General features: G+C 35.1%; 1 protein-coding gene across 10 annotated transcripts in view; it reads left to right on the top strand.

Annotated features, from left to right (window-relative positions):
* The window catches only part of TSGA10 (testis specific 10), a 91,099-nt gene that overhangs the window by 12,929 nt on the left and 61,859 nt on the right, over positions 1–16,311 (top strand). For 8 of the 10 annotated variants that reach the window (XR_004232915.1, XM_031959124.1, XM_031959126.1 and 5 more), the window contains exon 2: positions 14,483–14,624. The gene's annotated coding sequence lies outside the window, so the exon portion shown is untranslated. The remainder of the gene's footprint in view (positions 1–14,482; positions 14,625–16,311) is intronic. The other 2 variants (XM_031959127.1, XM_031959125.1) reach the window with 1 other exon arrangement.

Genomic DNA, 16,311 nt, shown 5'->3' with positions numbered 1-16,311 from the left:
TCTTTTCTTTTTTTGGGGGGAGGGGGGGTTACATTTTAAGTTCCAAATTATCTATCTCCCTCTTTAGGGGGAGGGAGCTTGAGTATACTGTTTCATGGATGTAGGAAAAGAACATAAATCCCACTAACAAGTTTCACATAGAAACAATACAAAATAATTTGTTATTTTGAGACCCCAAAATTCCTAAAAAAGACCTTTGTCACTAATCACTTCTTAAATAATCCAAAACGTATGCTAAATGAAGTGAGTAGAACCAATAGAAGATTGTACACAGCAACAATAAGATCATGTGATGATCAGCTATGGTGGACTTGGCTCTTTTCAACAGTGAGGTAATTCAGGGCAATTCCATTAGACTTGTGATGGAAAGTGCCATCTGCATCCAGAGAAAGAATTATGGAGACTGAATGTGGATCAAAGCATAGAATTTTCACCTGTTTTGTTGTTGTTTGGTTGGTTTTTTTCCCCCCTTTTTGATCTGATTTTTCTTACTTAGCCTAATGAATATGGAAATATATTTAGAAGAATTGCACATATTCAACCTATGTTGTATTGCTTTCTGTCTTGGGGAGTGGGGAAGGGAGGAGAGGGAGAAAAATTTGGAACATAAGGTTTTGCGAAGGTGAATGTTGAAAACTATCTTTACATGTGTTTGCTATTAAAACTATTAAAAATAATCTAAACTTTTAAAATTCAATTAAACTTAAAAAGAAATAAGAAAAGCAATTACAGTCCAAAAAAAGAGAGTTGAAAGAATATTAGAATTTTCTCATCTCTATAAAAATTGCATATTAATAATCCAAATATTAATAAGTAAGTATTTAATAAGCATCTACTGTGTACCAGATGCTATGTAAGGCACTGGGGATATAAAGAAAAATATTCCAAAAAGTGTACATTTGATTGGAGTGGTCAACAAGTATACACATATAAACACACACACACAAGCATATGCATATATAGAATCCATTTAAATTCAGGGTACAGAAGAAGGACACTAGTATATGTGGGAGCAGATAGGTGAGTCAGGAAAATTTTCCTGTGGAGGACAATGCTTGATCTGCTCCTTGAAGGAATTGAGGATTCTCTGAGACACTGATAAAATAGATAGTTTTACACACACACACACACACACACACACACACCCATACCCATTACTAGGGATAACAAATCCAAAAATAGCAATACTCAAACATTCAGATGGGGCGCTGTTTGTGGGGAATAAAGTGGAGTCAGGTTTTGCTGGATCATAGAATACGAGTAAACAGAAAAGATGCTTGAGTATGTAAAGACAGAAAGACAGTTTGGAAAAAGATTATGAAAGTCTTCTTCAATGAGGATTTCTTTTGTAATGAAATAGTAATTTTTTTTTAACCACGTATCGTATTTTTACTCTCACGATTGACTAAAATATATAAAGGATATAAGATTGGGGGACAGAGCCAATTTGGCAGAGAGGACACTCACTTCTTTCTGAGCTCCCTTACTGCCCTCAAACTATTTACGAATTTCAGCTTCTGAATTAGTGCTGGACTGCCAGAACCCATGAATATTGGGAATACAACACATTACCAACAGAAGATAATCTTGAAGATCACCAGAAAAGGTCTGTTTTGATCATGCATGGGCAAGGGAGGAGGCCAGGCCAGTCACAGGCACAGGCAGGCAGAGCACATGCTGAGCAGACTGGGGGTGGGATGTGGTCTCTGTGCTGTGGAGAATCTGTGGGGAGGACTGTACCACAGTGTTGACTCCTCTGCTCTGGTTACAAGCCAGAAGATCAGCAGAGAAGTTATAAAACTTACAACATAAACATAGAGGGTCAAGAGTGTGCCTCAAAGCGCCATAGTTTCATGGGACCTGGCCATACCCACTCAGTTCCGGAAGTGACTCAGCATGATCCTAGCAGCCTCTGATCCCCGTGCAACCACTGCCATTCCGCCCCTGCTTTGCTGCCACTTCCTGTTGCCTATTGAGGAAGCTTGAAAGGCCTCATTAACGCAAAAGCAGACCCCAGCGGTTTTTTTTGTTTGTTTGTTTTGTTTTGTTTTGTTTTTTTATGAGTAAAAAGGCAAAGTGAGCCCTAACTATAGATAGCTTCTATAGTGAAAGAGCAGATTTCAAACCCTGAGGAGACTAAAAGCAGATTGTCTGCAGACGAAGCCCCCAAAGCAGATTGTCTCCAGATGAAGCCCCAAAAGGTGATATAACCGGGTCTCCCCCTACACACAAGGTTCTCATAGAAGAAATTAAAAAGGATCTTAAAAGAGAGCTAGAAGAAGAATAGGAAAGGAAAGGAAAACCTTGCAAGAGGGTCTGGATAAGGCATATAACTCATTAAAAGATAGAGTGGAAAAAGGAAACAACTTCCTGAAAAACAGAATTTGTGAATTGGAAAAAGAAAATAACTCCTTGGGAAAAAATTAGTGAAATGGAAAAAAATTCCATAGAACAAAACAACTCATTTAAAAATTCAATTGGACAAATACAAAAAGAAATTTAAAAAAGTAAATGAAGGGGCAATCTGGATGGCGCAGTGGATAGAGCACCAGCCCTGAAATCAGGACTACCTGAGTTCAAATCCGACCTCAGACACTTAACACTTCCAGCTATGTGGCTCTGGGCAAGTCACTTAACCCCAATTGCCTTGGGGGAAAAAAAAAAAGTAAATGAAGAAAATAATTCATTAAAAATCAGAACTGGACAAATGGAAATGACTCAATGAGACAAGAATCAGTCAAGCAAAACCAAAAAAAAAAAAAAAATGAAAAAATAGAAAAAAAAAAGTTAAATATCTACTTGAGAAAATAACAGACCTGGAAAATAGATCTAGGAGAGATAATCTAAGGATTATTGGACTCCCTGAAAATCATGATGAAAAAAAGAGCCTAGACACTATTTTTCAGGAAATCATCAAAGAGAACTGACCAAATATCATAGAATCAGAAGGCAAAATAGCCATTGAAAAAATTTATTGAATACCTGTTCAAAGAGACCCCAAAATTAAAACTCCAAGGAATATTGTGGCTAAATTCCAGAACTATCAGACTAAGGAAAAAATACTATATGGAGCCAGAAAAAAGCAATTCAAATACTGAGGAGCCACAATAAGGATTACTCAGGGTCTAGCAGTGTACACATTAAAGGATCGAAGGGCCTGAAATCTGATATTCCAAAATGCAAAGGTACTTGGAATGCAGCTAAGAATAAATTACTCAGCTAAACTGAACATTTTCTTCCAGGGAAGAATATAGACATTCAATGAAACAGGTGAATTCCATTTATTTCTGATGAAAAAAACTAGAGCTAAACAAAAAATTTGACCTCCAAATATAAGATTCAGGAGAAGCATAAAAAGGTAAAAAGAACTCTTGAGAACTGTATTTCTGTTATGGGTATACATAAAAAAAATACATGTATAATTTGATTTTACTGTTATAATATAAAAAAGGAACTAGAGGAGGAAAGGAGATTATACCAAAAAAAGGGATAAGTGGAGGTAAAAAGAGGGAAACTACATCTCACAGAGGCAAAGGAAACCTATTATATCTGAGGGAAAGTAAGGAAAGGAGATGAACATTGTGTGAATCTTATTCTCATCAGATTTGGCTCATAGAGAAAATATTAGACATATTTGGTTTATAGCGAAACTTCTCCTACCTCATTGAAAAATGGGAGGGGAAAAGTGAAAAGGGAAGATGTTATGGGCTAGAACTCGTGTACTTAAAACAAGGATTCTTACAAGGTGTTAAGTCAGTGGAATTGATAAGACAATGATTATCTAGTTTAGCATGGTGATTAATAGTTCTCTAAGTTCAGTATGATTTAATCTTACAAATTTAATCTCTACAAAACAGCTGGGGTGGAGAGGACTTTGACAACCACATGGTCAACCATTTCATTATTCAAGCAAAAGCACAAGGACATCAGAGAGAACAAGAGGACTGAGCACTGCTTGTGAACATGCAAAACGTATCCCTCTTCCAGTAACCAGGCCACTATTAAAATTGACTCCTATGAAAGTAAAGACTTCTATACATCAGTCAAAGGGCTGAAGGCTGATTTCTTCCAAAGTATACTGACCCTAGATAGCTAGATAAATCACAGATTCATGACATTGTCCTGGGTTGGTTCCACTTGTGTCCCCAAAATCTAAAACCTTCTGCAAGACTCCTAACAATCTTTTTTAACTGTATAAGGATAAAGATCAGGCGAGAGGTAAAACAGGGAGGCTCTCATGAAAGGAATTATCTATTGGTATAAAGGTTTGAAGAGTCTTCATATCATATCACACCAGAGTGTGTGTATGTGTGTGTGTATGTGCACTTATAACTTAGACCAGTTGTGGCAAACTCAAATGGAAATGGGATTCACTAAATTACAATAAGGATCTCTATGGACCACATGTTGATTTAAGTTTGAGATATATTATCTATGTTTTATTGCATTTGTATTTGTTTTGCTAAATATTTCCCAATTATAATTTAGTCTGGTTCAGGTTGTAATTGAGAATGTTATGGGCTTTGTGTTTGATCCCTCTGTAGAATAAATAGGGTAAATGAACTGTAGATTGGGACCAGAATTTAAAGGAGGAAAGCAGGCATGGGTGATTTCAATTCGGTATCATTAGAGGAAGTACCCACATGGATGAAGGATCATAGATCCAGTTGCGTATTCTCTAATACATATAAATTTATTTAAAAGAATATATATGAGATAGAGCTAATATGATGGTTTAAGCCTGAGCTCTTTCTCAAACCCTTCCAGATACCTTTAAATAATGACTCTAGAGCATCAGAACCCACAGTAAGTCTAATGAAATAATTTTCCAGCCCAGCACAGCTTGGAGGGTCAACTGGAAAAGTCTGTCTCACCAAGGTGACAGTGGAGCACAGCTCAATGCAGGCCTGTACCAGCATAGCCCCAGCAAATCAGGAACAGACCTCAGGGTAACTGAATCAGTAGTAGCAGTGGCAGTTTCCAGACCTCTCAGGCTACAGAATCCAAAGACAACTTAGAAGATCGGCTGAAAAGATTTGTCATGCCAGTGTGAGAATAGAGCTTAGTCCAGTGCAGGCAGTACCAATACAGCTTTAGCCCCAGCAGACCAGGAGCAGGCCTTGGGAGCCATTGAATCAACAGCAGCAGTGGTGGTTTATGGAGTTCTGAGCCCACAGATTAAGTAAAAGAAACAGGTTACAGAGGTTTCTTTGCTTGCCCCAAGGAAAGACTCTGTTGCTTTGCCCATATTCTGATCTGGGTTGCAATCTTGGGTGGCAGTCCCAAGGTAAGGAGGACTACCAGCACCCCAGAGCTTACAGGCTTGGTGGAGCAAGACCTGCACAGTTCCAGGGCAGAAAAGAGGGCATGTTGTCACTCATAAACCAAAGCACAGGCCAGGAGAGTAGTAAATACACCTTTCCTTAAATCTTACCATCTTCAAAGAATCAGAAAGTAAGTTCCTAGAAGTGCATTTGAAAACAGCTGTACAAAACTCTTGACTTTTGGGACAGTACATCCTCCATCCTAGAAGCAGAACCCTACTTTAACAAAGAGTTATATGTAAAATGACAGTCTGGGGAAAGGAGCAAACAATAGAAAAGGATTCTGACCATAGAAAGTTACTATGGTAACAAGGAAGATCAAAACACTCACTCGGAAGATAACAAAGTAAAAGCTACTACATCCAAGTGATGAGATTCAGGTTCTAAACTAAAATGTTAGTGATCCAGACCAGTGTCAAGTGTCTCAAAAGAATTTGTAGGCTTAGATTTCAAATCAAGAGGGAAAGATTTTATCGCACTATTGGCAGTGGGCTAAGTAAAAGGAAGTTAGTGATGAAGTAGAGAATTATGCCAGTCTGTTGACTGGTAGACTGACTTACAAAAAGGAGTAAGCCTCACCATTAGCAAGGGGAAAGACAGGAATAACCTGATGCCATAAGATGGAAAATGTTCCTAACAAACACCCCCATTTATTAGGGGGAAGGGAGGTCCTTGTAAAGGAATAACATTAAAGGAATAACATTGGGTTGATGTTATAAAGTAACTGGGAATTCAGCAACAGAAGCCCATTTAAATTCAACAAAGGGCCATTCCTGTCATTTCCCTTTCCTAAGGCTACCTACTTACCAAGGATCTGGACTTTTGCTAGGGTCTTATTCACCCCATCACAAAGCCTCCAAGAAAAATATGAATTGGTCTCAGGCCATGGAAGAGTTCAAAAAGGATTTTGAAAATCAATTAGGAAAGGTTGAGAAAAATTGGAAAAGAAATGAGAGTGATGCAAATGAACAAATCAACAGCTTGGTAAAGGAGATACAAAAAAAATAAAAAAAAAAAAACACTTTAAAAACATATTAGGCCAGTTGTTAAAGGAAGTACAGAAAAGCCAATGAGATGGATAATGTCTTAAAAAAAAGCAGAATTGGCCAAATGGAAAGGGAAACACAAAAATTCACTAAAAAAAAAGCCTCTTTAAAGAATAAAATTGACCAAATTAGGGGGGGAAATCACTGAAGAAAACAACTACTTTAACAGTGGAATTGAGAAATGTAAAGCTAATGATTGTAAGAAATTAGGAAACAATAACCAAATGAAAGGAATGAGAAAATAGAAGACAATGTGAATTATTCCATTGGAAAAACAACCTAGCTGGAAAGTAGATCCAGGAAAGATAATTATTGGACATCTGAAAGCCATGATCCACAAAGAGTCTAGATGACATCATCATCATCTTTCAGGAAAATGTCAAGGAAAATTGCGATATTCTAGAACCAGAAGGTAAAGTAAAATTAAAAGAATCTACCAATCACCTCCTGAAAGTGATCCCAAGATGAAAACTCCCAGGAATATTAGGGCCAAATTTCAGAGCTCCCAGGTCAAGGAGAAAATGTTGCAAGCAGCCAGAAAGAAACAACTCAAATATTGTAAAGCCATAGTCAGGATAATACAAGATTTAGCAACTTCTATATTAAAGTATTAAAGAGTTTGGAATATGATATTCTGGAGGGCATAAAAGCTAGGGTTACAGTCAAGAATCATCTATCCAGCAAAACTCAGTATAATCCCTCAAAGGAAAAAAAATAATGTTTTGCAAGCATTTATGATGAAAAGACCACAGCTGAATAGAAAACTTGACTTTCAAATATGACTCTAGAGAAGCATAAAAAGGTAAATAAGAAAGGGAACTCATAAAAGACTTAATAAAGTTAAACTGTATACATTCCTGTATGGGAAGATGATGCTTGTGACTCATTAGAACTTTGTTTTAATTTTATTACTAGGGCATTTCAAAAGAGTATATATACTCAGAGGGCACAGGTGGAAACTGAATGTGAATGAATGATATCTAAAAAAAAGTACTAGGAGAAAGGGAGAGATAAAGATAGAATGGAGTGAATTATACATGAAAGAGGCAAGAAAAAGCTTTTACAGTGGAAGGAAAGTGGGGGAAAACTGGGAGAAAGTGAGTGACCTTTAATCTCATCAGAATTGGCCCAAAGACCTGTATGTGCAAGAATGTTTGTGGCAACCCTCTTTGTAGTGGCCAGAAACTGGAAACTGAGTGGATATCCGCCCATCAATTGGAGAATGGCTGAATAAGTTGTGGTTTATGAATATTATGGAATATTATTGTTCTAAAGAAATGACCAGCAGAATGATTTCAGAAAGGCCTGGAGAGACTTACATGAACTGATGCTAAGTGAAATAAGCGGGACCAGGAGATCATTATATACTTCAACAACAATACTATATGATGATCAATTCTGATGAACGTGGCCCTCTTCAACAATGAGATGAACCAAATCAGTTCGAATAGAGCAGTAATGAATTGAACCAGCTACACCCAGCGAAAGAACTCTGGGAAATGAGTATGAACCACTACATAGAATTCCCAATCCCTCTATTTTTTTCCATCTGCATTTTTGATTTCCTTCACAGGTTAATTGTACATTATTTCAAAGTTCGATTTTTTTTATACAGCAAAATAACTGCATGGACATATATACATATATTATATTTAACTTATACTTTAACATATTTAACATGTATTGGTCAACCTGCTATCTGGGGAAGGGGGTGGGAGGAAGGAGAGGAAAAATTGGAAAAAAAGGTTTTGCAATTGTCAATGCTGAAAAATTACCCATGCATATATCTTGTAAATAATAACCTATGATAAAAAAAAAAAAATTGGCCCAAAGAGGAAATGACATCTATACTCACTTGGGTATGGAAATCCTTACCTGACAGGAAAGTAGGAAGGGAAAGGAATAGTTATGAGAAAGGATCAAGGATGAGATAAGGAAGGGCACTGTGGGAGGAGGAGTGTTTAGAAGCAAGGGAGGGATAGGATGGAAGGAAAAAGAATAAATGGGGGAAAATAAAGTTAACAAGAAAAATTGTGATTTTTTTTTTCTTTTTTTTTTTGCTGAGGCATTTGGGGTTAAGTGACTTGCTCAGGGTCACAGAGCTAGGAAATGTTAAGTGTCTTGAAGCCAGATTGACTTCAGGGCTGATGCGCTATCTACTGCACTAACTAGCATTTTGTTTACTTATTTTTAATATTTTCTCTTTAAGTTTTGAGTTCCAAATTGTTTCCCTCTTTTCTACCCCTCCTCTACTCACTAAGAAGGCAAGCAGTATATCTCTATTATACATGGGAAATTACAAAATATTTCCATATTAGTCATATTTCTTTTTTAAAAAAGCAAGGAAATTATATTTCAGCTTATACTCATTAATTATCTCTCTGGAGGAGGATAGCACTTTTTCATCATGAGTCCTTTGGATTGTGTTGGATCATTGTATTGATCAGAGTTGCCAAGTCTTTCACTGTTGATTATCATTTCAACTTTGCTATTATTTTGCACAATGATCTCCCAATTCTTCTCACCTGACTTTGCATCAATTCATATAGGTCTTACCATGTTTTTTCAGAAACTACTCCATTAAGATCATATTGATGAGGTACAATAAGTCTTGATGAAGTACAACAAGTAATAAAGGTGGTGATTCATCAGGAATGAATTCACAGGCTTAGATCATCATCAGGTCAAGAGGCAAAGCTTTATTATATAACACAGTAAGGCAGCAAAGTGCTTAATGAACTTGAAATTAACAAGGGAAGAGATGGGATCTTTTACAGGAAAGAACCCTAAACAAGGTATGCTAATTATGCTAATTGTATATGTCAATAAATTAGGAGGTGGTCGTGGTCATCCTGTTTATACAAGGTAACCTTGAGAGATGATATCTATACCTTAATCTCCAAATTATATAAGGTAACAGTGGGCTAATTTAGTATAAGACTCCACAAGGTCAATTGCTCCTCACAGGGGCCCATTCAGATACTGGGTGGGACATGATCTTTTTTCTGCAGCCCATTCTTCTCATTAGTGTTATTATATGAATTGTTCTATTTCTTACTTCACTGTGGATCAGTTCACACAAATCATTCCATGTCTTTTTGAGGTCAACCAACTCATCATTTTGCATAACTCAGCAGTATTCCAACCCAATTATATCCTATCTGGGAGATTGTGAAAGTTTTCCCCCAATTGGTTTTATTTATACAAGAAAATTTTAATTTAAAATTATCAAAGTTACCCATTTTGCACTTCAACAGTGTAATAGTCCTTTTTCTACTTCTTTTGCTTCTTTAGTTTCTTTGAAGTTCTTGATTTTTTGCTCTTCCAAATGAACTTTATTATTATTTTTTCTAACTCGTAAAATATTTTTAGTATTTTAATTGACATAACATTGAATAAATTAGATAAAATTGTCATTTAAAATTATATTGGCTTTATCTATGAACAAAAACATTACTTAAATTATTTTGATCTATAACGTTTTGGTCATGTATACTTATTGTGTATCTAACTTATATTTTAATGTACTTAACATCTACTGGTCATCCTGCCATCTGGGGGAGGGGGTGGAGGGGTAAGAGGTGAAAAAATGGAACAAGAGGTTTGGCAATTGTTAATGCTGTAAAGTTACCCATGCATATATCCTGTAAATAAAAGGCTATTAAATAAAAAAAAGAAAGAAAAAAAGTTATTTTGATCTGAGTTTAATTGTATAAGTGTTTTATGTTCATATAGTTCCTGTTTTGGCAGGTATATGTCTAGGTATTTTAAATTGTCTAAAAACAATATTGGATAATACTACTGACAGTGTAATTTCTCGATTTTTCACTTTTGATTAAATCTATTTTAACTTTAACTTTATCTGAGATTATGATTACTATTCCTGCTTTTTGTACATTAATAAATTCTATTTCTGCCCTTTATTTTATTTTTGTATGTGTGCCTCATTTTTATAATTTTCCTGAAAGCAACATAGTGTCAAATTCAAATTTTTAATCTGCTATTCATTTCTGTTTTATGGGTAAATTTATTCCACTGATAATCTAAGCTACAATTTCGTGTATATTTTTCTCCTTCCTTAGTTTTCCTCATACTATTTACCCTATCTTTTATTACTCCTCTTTACTTCTACCTACTACTTATCCCTTCTATTCCTTAACCTATCCACTCTTCTAAAAGCCCTTCCCTTATTCTCTCCTCCAACCCTTTCCCCTTGCCTTCTTATTTCTTTCTGAATTTAGAAGTCTATTTCATTCCCTTCTATTCACACCCACTAAACCCATTCTACATGAAAGAAAGCTACTAGCACTGCCTGCCCTTCCCCGACTAGCATTTTCTGTATCAGTTTTTCCTTACATCTATCATATGGATGAGAGAATTATTCCTTTTTATCTCTCCCTACATAGTTTCATTTTTTATTAAAGTTTTTTTATTTTCAAAACATATTCATGAATAATTTTTCAACATTGACACTTCAAAACCTTGTGTTCCAAATTTCCTCCTTTTCCCCCACCCCCTCCCCTTAATGGTAAGTAATCAAATATATGTTAAATCCAATATATGCATTCATATTTATACAATTATCTTGCTGCACAAGGAAAATCAGGTCAAAAAGGAAAAAGAATAAGAAAGAAAATAAAATGCAAGCTAACAAAAAGAGAGAAAATGCTATATTGTAGTCCTCCCTCAGTTCCCACAGTCCTTTCTCTGGGTGTAAATAGCGAAATTAGCCTGAGTCATCTCATTATTGAAAAGAACCACATTCATCAGAATTGATCATTATATAATCTTCCTGTTGCCATGTACCATGATCTCCTGGATCTGCTCATTTCACTTAGCATCAGTTCATGTAAGTCTCTCCAGGCCTCTCTGAAATCATCCTGCTGATTGTTTCTTGTAGAACAATAATATTCCATAACATTCATATATGATAACTTATTCAGCCATTCCCGAACTGATGGGCATTCACTCAGTTTCCAGTTAGTTGCTTGCCACTACAAAAAAGCTGCTACAAATATTTTTGCACAAGTGGATCCCTTTCCCTTCTTTAAAATCTTTTTGGGATATAAATCCAGTAGAAACACTGCTGGATCAAAGGATATGCACAGTTTAATAGCCCTTTGGGCATAATTCCAAATTTGCTCTCCAGAATGTTTGGATCAGTCCTACTTTTCCCACATTCGTCATTATCTTTTCCTGTCATCTTAGCCAAGATGTGTAGTGGTAATCAATGCTAGCTGAATCCAGTGCTAGCAAAGGGTGTCCTGGACTGACTTTCTGAGTGCTTGTATGACTCCCTTACTGTCTATGGGTTGAGAATTTATGAAGCTGCTGCTGCTGTTGCTGAAGTTGCTGTATTCTGTGGCTATATTTGTGCACTCTGGACAAGCTTCCACTTCCATGTCAGAAATTCTCCTACTGACCACTAAATTTTCTTAGGCCTAAAAAAAGGGTTTCTGAACTTTTGTTGGCTCTGCAACTCCAAAATTGGATTTGAGACATTATTTTAAAGTTCCTTAGAGGGTAATGTTGAGATAATTAAGTTGGGTTGCCTTTAGCCTGCTATTTTGATTTCATTTCCCTTCCTTTTCCTTCATCTGCATGCGTCCCCACAATTTTATTTTAACTAAGTCCTCATTGTTGCAAGACAAGTATTTGTTTCCTCCCTAATCAGTTAGCTATCTTTTTTCTCATGGTATCTGTTCTAAAGATTTCTTATTTATCCTTCAGTTACCCATGATATCCGTTTTGCCCGTTCTCTTGGTGAAGGTTCTTATTTTCTTCATTAAGAAAATTGAGACGATTTGCCTAGAGCTTTCCTGGCACCTCCTTCCCTCCCCCCCCCAACCTCTTCAAGTCATATTCAGTCATCTTCCTAGCTATCTCCTTTACTCTCTCTTATGAGGTATAGGAGATGTTTGAAGAGGACCAGCTACTCTGGTGTGAGGGCTTGCCTCCCAGGCCTTTTCATGACTCTTCCTCAGATTCTAAAATCAAGGGGGGTGGGGGTTCTAGTACTTTTGCTTATGTGTTCCCATTGTTAGGCTTTCCATTGGTTATCATCTGGATTGGCTTTTAGAAAGGATATCTACTAAGCAGGTATAGCAGCGATGGTTGTTACAGAAACATCTCCTTCTCTTCCCAAATTGAGGATGTACTCTGCCCTTACAAATGGAACAGTGGGTTAAAATTTAGAGAGTGCATGTGGACAGAAGATAAGCTTTTATATTACTGGAAGTACTTTTTTCTTTTCATGTGCAGTTCTTTGAGTTGTTCTCTGAGAATCTGTGCCTGACAGAATTTTAAGTTTGACATCCAAAGCCTTTCTTAACTTAGTTTTCCTTCCCCCAAATACTCACCCATCTACAGGTCTAAACTATACTGGGATGGCTCAGTCTGCTTATTCATACTTTTCACTCTGCACAGTTGCCTTCTGTTGACTAAGGATTCCCCCCCACTCTGAAATACTAGGGCAGAAAGGAGACTGTCTTTGAGCTTAGGCCTTTTCCTCTGTCTGAATAGAGGTCCCCTTAGCTCTTTAAGTTCCTCTAGAATTCTCCATCCTTTTGTTTTCACTAAGTTTCTCTTGTGTACTTATATTTTTAAAATTATTGGAAGAATTGCACATGTTTAACCTATATCAGATTATTTGCTGTCTTGGAGAAGGGGGGAGGTAAGGGACAGGGAGAAAATATTTGGAACACAATGTCTTACAAAAACGAATGTTGAAAGCTATCTGCATATGTATTTGAGAAAATAAAATATTGTTGAAGAAAAAAGATTTTACATATATATATATACATATATATATATCTTATTTTGAAATCTGGCAGTATTTCACATCTGTCTCTTAGTTTTCCTGACTTCCATCATGATTCAATTCATTATCTTCCACTTCTTCTCTCTATATTTTTTATGTATATCTAGTTATTTTCATGTTTGTCTCCTCCATTTCTATTAGGATGTAAAATCTTTGAGGACAGGGACCGTTTTTGATTTTCTCTATAATCTTAAAACTTAGCACAATACTTGAAAAGTAGTAAACAACAACTGCTTCTTGACCGTTGATTGATCAACACATTTGATCCAGGTCTACAGAGAAAATTACTATTTTGAATGGTATTCATAAATTTTACAAATTAGGAAGGTGTGAGCTTTTTTTCTGTATGGGGGTATTCCTCTGTTAAATTCTTTGATTGTTTCAAAATGATTTGGAAATCATTTTTATAAAGGTCAGTACCCAAACATTTGTTTTTGAATTTTTTTAAAAATATTATTTTTAAAATTAAAAAAAAAATGTTTTGGCCTGCATTCTTAGTCTATTATCTTTCTTTTTCAAAGTGCATAACATGTTTCATTACAAGTCCTTTGAAAGTATGGTTGATTATGAGTCTTTCAAAGTCAATTATCTTTACATTATTATTGTTATTATTGTAGAATTTGTTATCTAGATTCTGCTTATTTCACTTTGCATCAATTCATATAAATCTTCCCAGTTTTTAAAAAAAATCTATTTATATACTATAATTTGTTCAACTATTTCTCAATTAATGGACAAGTTTCCAATTCTTTACCACCATATATATGTATATGTATATTTATATATAAATATGTGTATATGTATACGTGTGTGTTGATAGGATATTGCAGAATCAATATGCTTAAAAACATAAAAGATATGTTTAAAAGTTTTTTAGGGCATTGTTCCACTTTGTTTTCCAGAATGTTTGGACCAGTTCAGAATTCTACCAACAATACATTAAAATCCCTGTTTTCCCACAGCCCCTTCAGAATTTGTTATTTTCCCTTTATTTGTCAACCAATCTGACAACTGTGAGGTTAAACCTCAAAGTTGCTTTAATTTGCATTTCTTTAATTATTGTGATTTAGTGCTTTTTTGTGTGATTATTGATACTTGTAGTTCTGAAAATTGCCTGTTCATATTATTTTTCCAGAAAAACTTGCTGCAAAGATTTGTCCCTCCCAGTTTCCTCTTTCTCTTTTAATTTTAGCCATGTTAGTTTTAATTGTGTAAAAACTTTTTAATTTTATGACAAATCTTAAGGTCATTTTTACATGAAGATCTGTATTCTTTTTTAATCTTCCTGACAGGTTACCACCAAAGAACATGATTTTGGCCTAGGGGCTCCAGTAAATAAAGCTGAGAAATATCATAATACTCCCCAAGAAGTGAGAAACCAAGAGAGACTCATCTATATGCTAAATTTACAGGTTATAACAATTAAATAAACATGTATGTCACTTTCTTGCAATAATATGTGTTAATATATAGCAAATAAGGCTAACAAGAAAAATTTCTAAGTCCTTTAAGGCCAGAAAGTTTAGCCTTAAATGCATGTTTGTTATTGACAGTTTAGTGTCAAGAAGTAAACCTATTCTTAGTATTTGTTTATTGCATTTATGTCTTGCTATTAAGTTATAACAAAATTTTCTTCTAATTATTTCATATACAAATGACCAATTCTCAGAACTAAAATTTTTTTGGGGGGAAATGGGAATTAGTATAGTCTAGAAGAAAAGTGAGTGGACTATGATTCAGTAGAATTACATTTTAACATTATGTATAGTAAAATTTCTTTTGTGACAGTCATGTGCTTAACTTTTCCATTTGAATTTTATCAAGGATGTTATTTTAATTATATGATGGGATGCAACAGAATATATGAGGTTAAGTAATTTTTCTTTTAAAATTTCCATTTGACATATTGAGGTCATTGTGTTTGCTTATGAGGATTTAGGATCAACCCATAGGTCCATTGTAAGGATTTTCCTAGGTTAGTGGGTGGGATCTGTTAGAATCATCATAGCCCTGAAAGTACTTGAAGACCTTAATTCACAGTTATCTCTAACATAAGGTTTTTAATTGTATATTTAAATACTTCAGTGGACTTGTAGTCTCATTGATGAAGATATCGTCTCTATTAGGATAAATTTTAATCTACCTATATCTTCTTATCCTATATGACTTTTGTCCATATACTTTTTTTTTTTTTTTTTTTTTGCTGAGGCAATTAGGGTTAAGTGACTTGTCAGGGTTCATACAGCTAGGAAGTGTTAAGTGTCTAAGGTCAAATTTGAACTCAGGTCCTCCTGACTTCAGGGCTGTGCTCTATCCACTGCGCCACCTAGCTACCCCTCATGTATTTTTATATTATATAATTTATTTATATAAACATTTATTATATATTATAAAAATTTATTATATAAATATATATTGTATATTATATTATATACTAATTAACATTTATTTATGACCTCTGTGACCATAGAATAATCACTTAAACTTTTTGAGCATTAGTTTCCATATTTGTAAAATTGGGACATATGAGGAATGTGACCCTAAAGACCTAGCTATATTAACTATCTCACAGATATTTTGTGTACCATTGAGTACATTATAAATGTCCGATATCATAGAGCATTAAAGCTTGTATTCTGTGAATATATTTTTTACCAAGTTGTTAATGACAGACTGATTTTAAGCTCTTAAAAAGAGCTCATCTTTTTTGTTTTGTTTTGTTTTTGTTTTGTGAGGCAGTTGGGGTTAAGTGACTTGCCCAGGGTCACATAGCTAGGAAGTGTTAAGTGTTTGAGATTAGATTTGAACTCGGGTCCTCCTGATTTCAGGGCTGCTGCTTTATCCACTGCACCACCTAGGTGCCCCCAAGAGCTCATCTTTAATCCAATTATTGCTTTTATAATTTTTAATCATGAATATTGGTTGAGAAAGAAAATTACAAGGTCTAAGGACATCTGAGGCCCACAATTTCTCTTCATGAAAAATACTACCTTTTTTTCGTTGTTTTATAGGAATAAAAATCTTAACTTCCTATTTTTTAAAAATCATCTGAAGTTTCTGTTGCTTAAAAATAGCTTTTTATCCACCATCAAATAGAAAATCTCTGTGATACTTATGTTTA

The sequence above is a fragment of the Sarcophilus harrisii genome, chromosome 3 (genome assembly GCF_902635505.1).
Source record: "Sarcophilus harrisii chromosome 3, mSarHar1.11, whole genome shotgun sequence".
NCBI lineage: Eukaryota > Metazoa > Chordata > Mammalia > Dasyuromorphia > Dasyuridae > Sarcophilus > Sarcophilus harrisii.
This window is presented reverse-complemented; position numbering and strand designations above follow the sequence as displayed.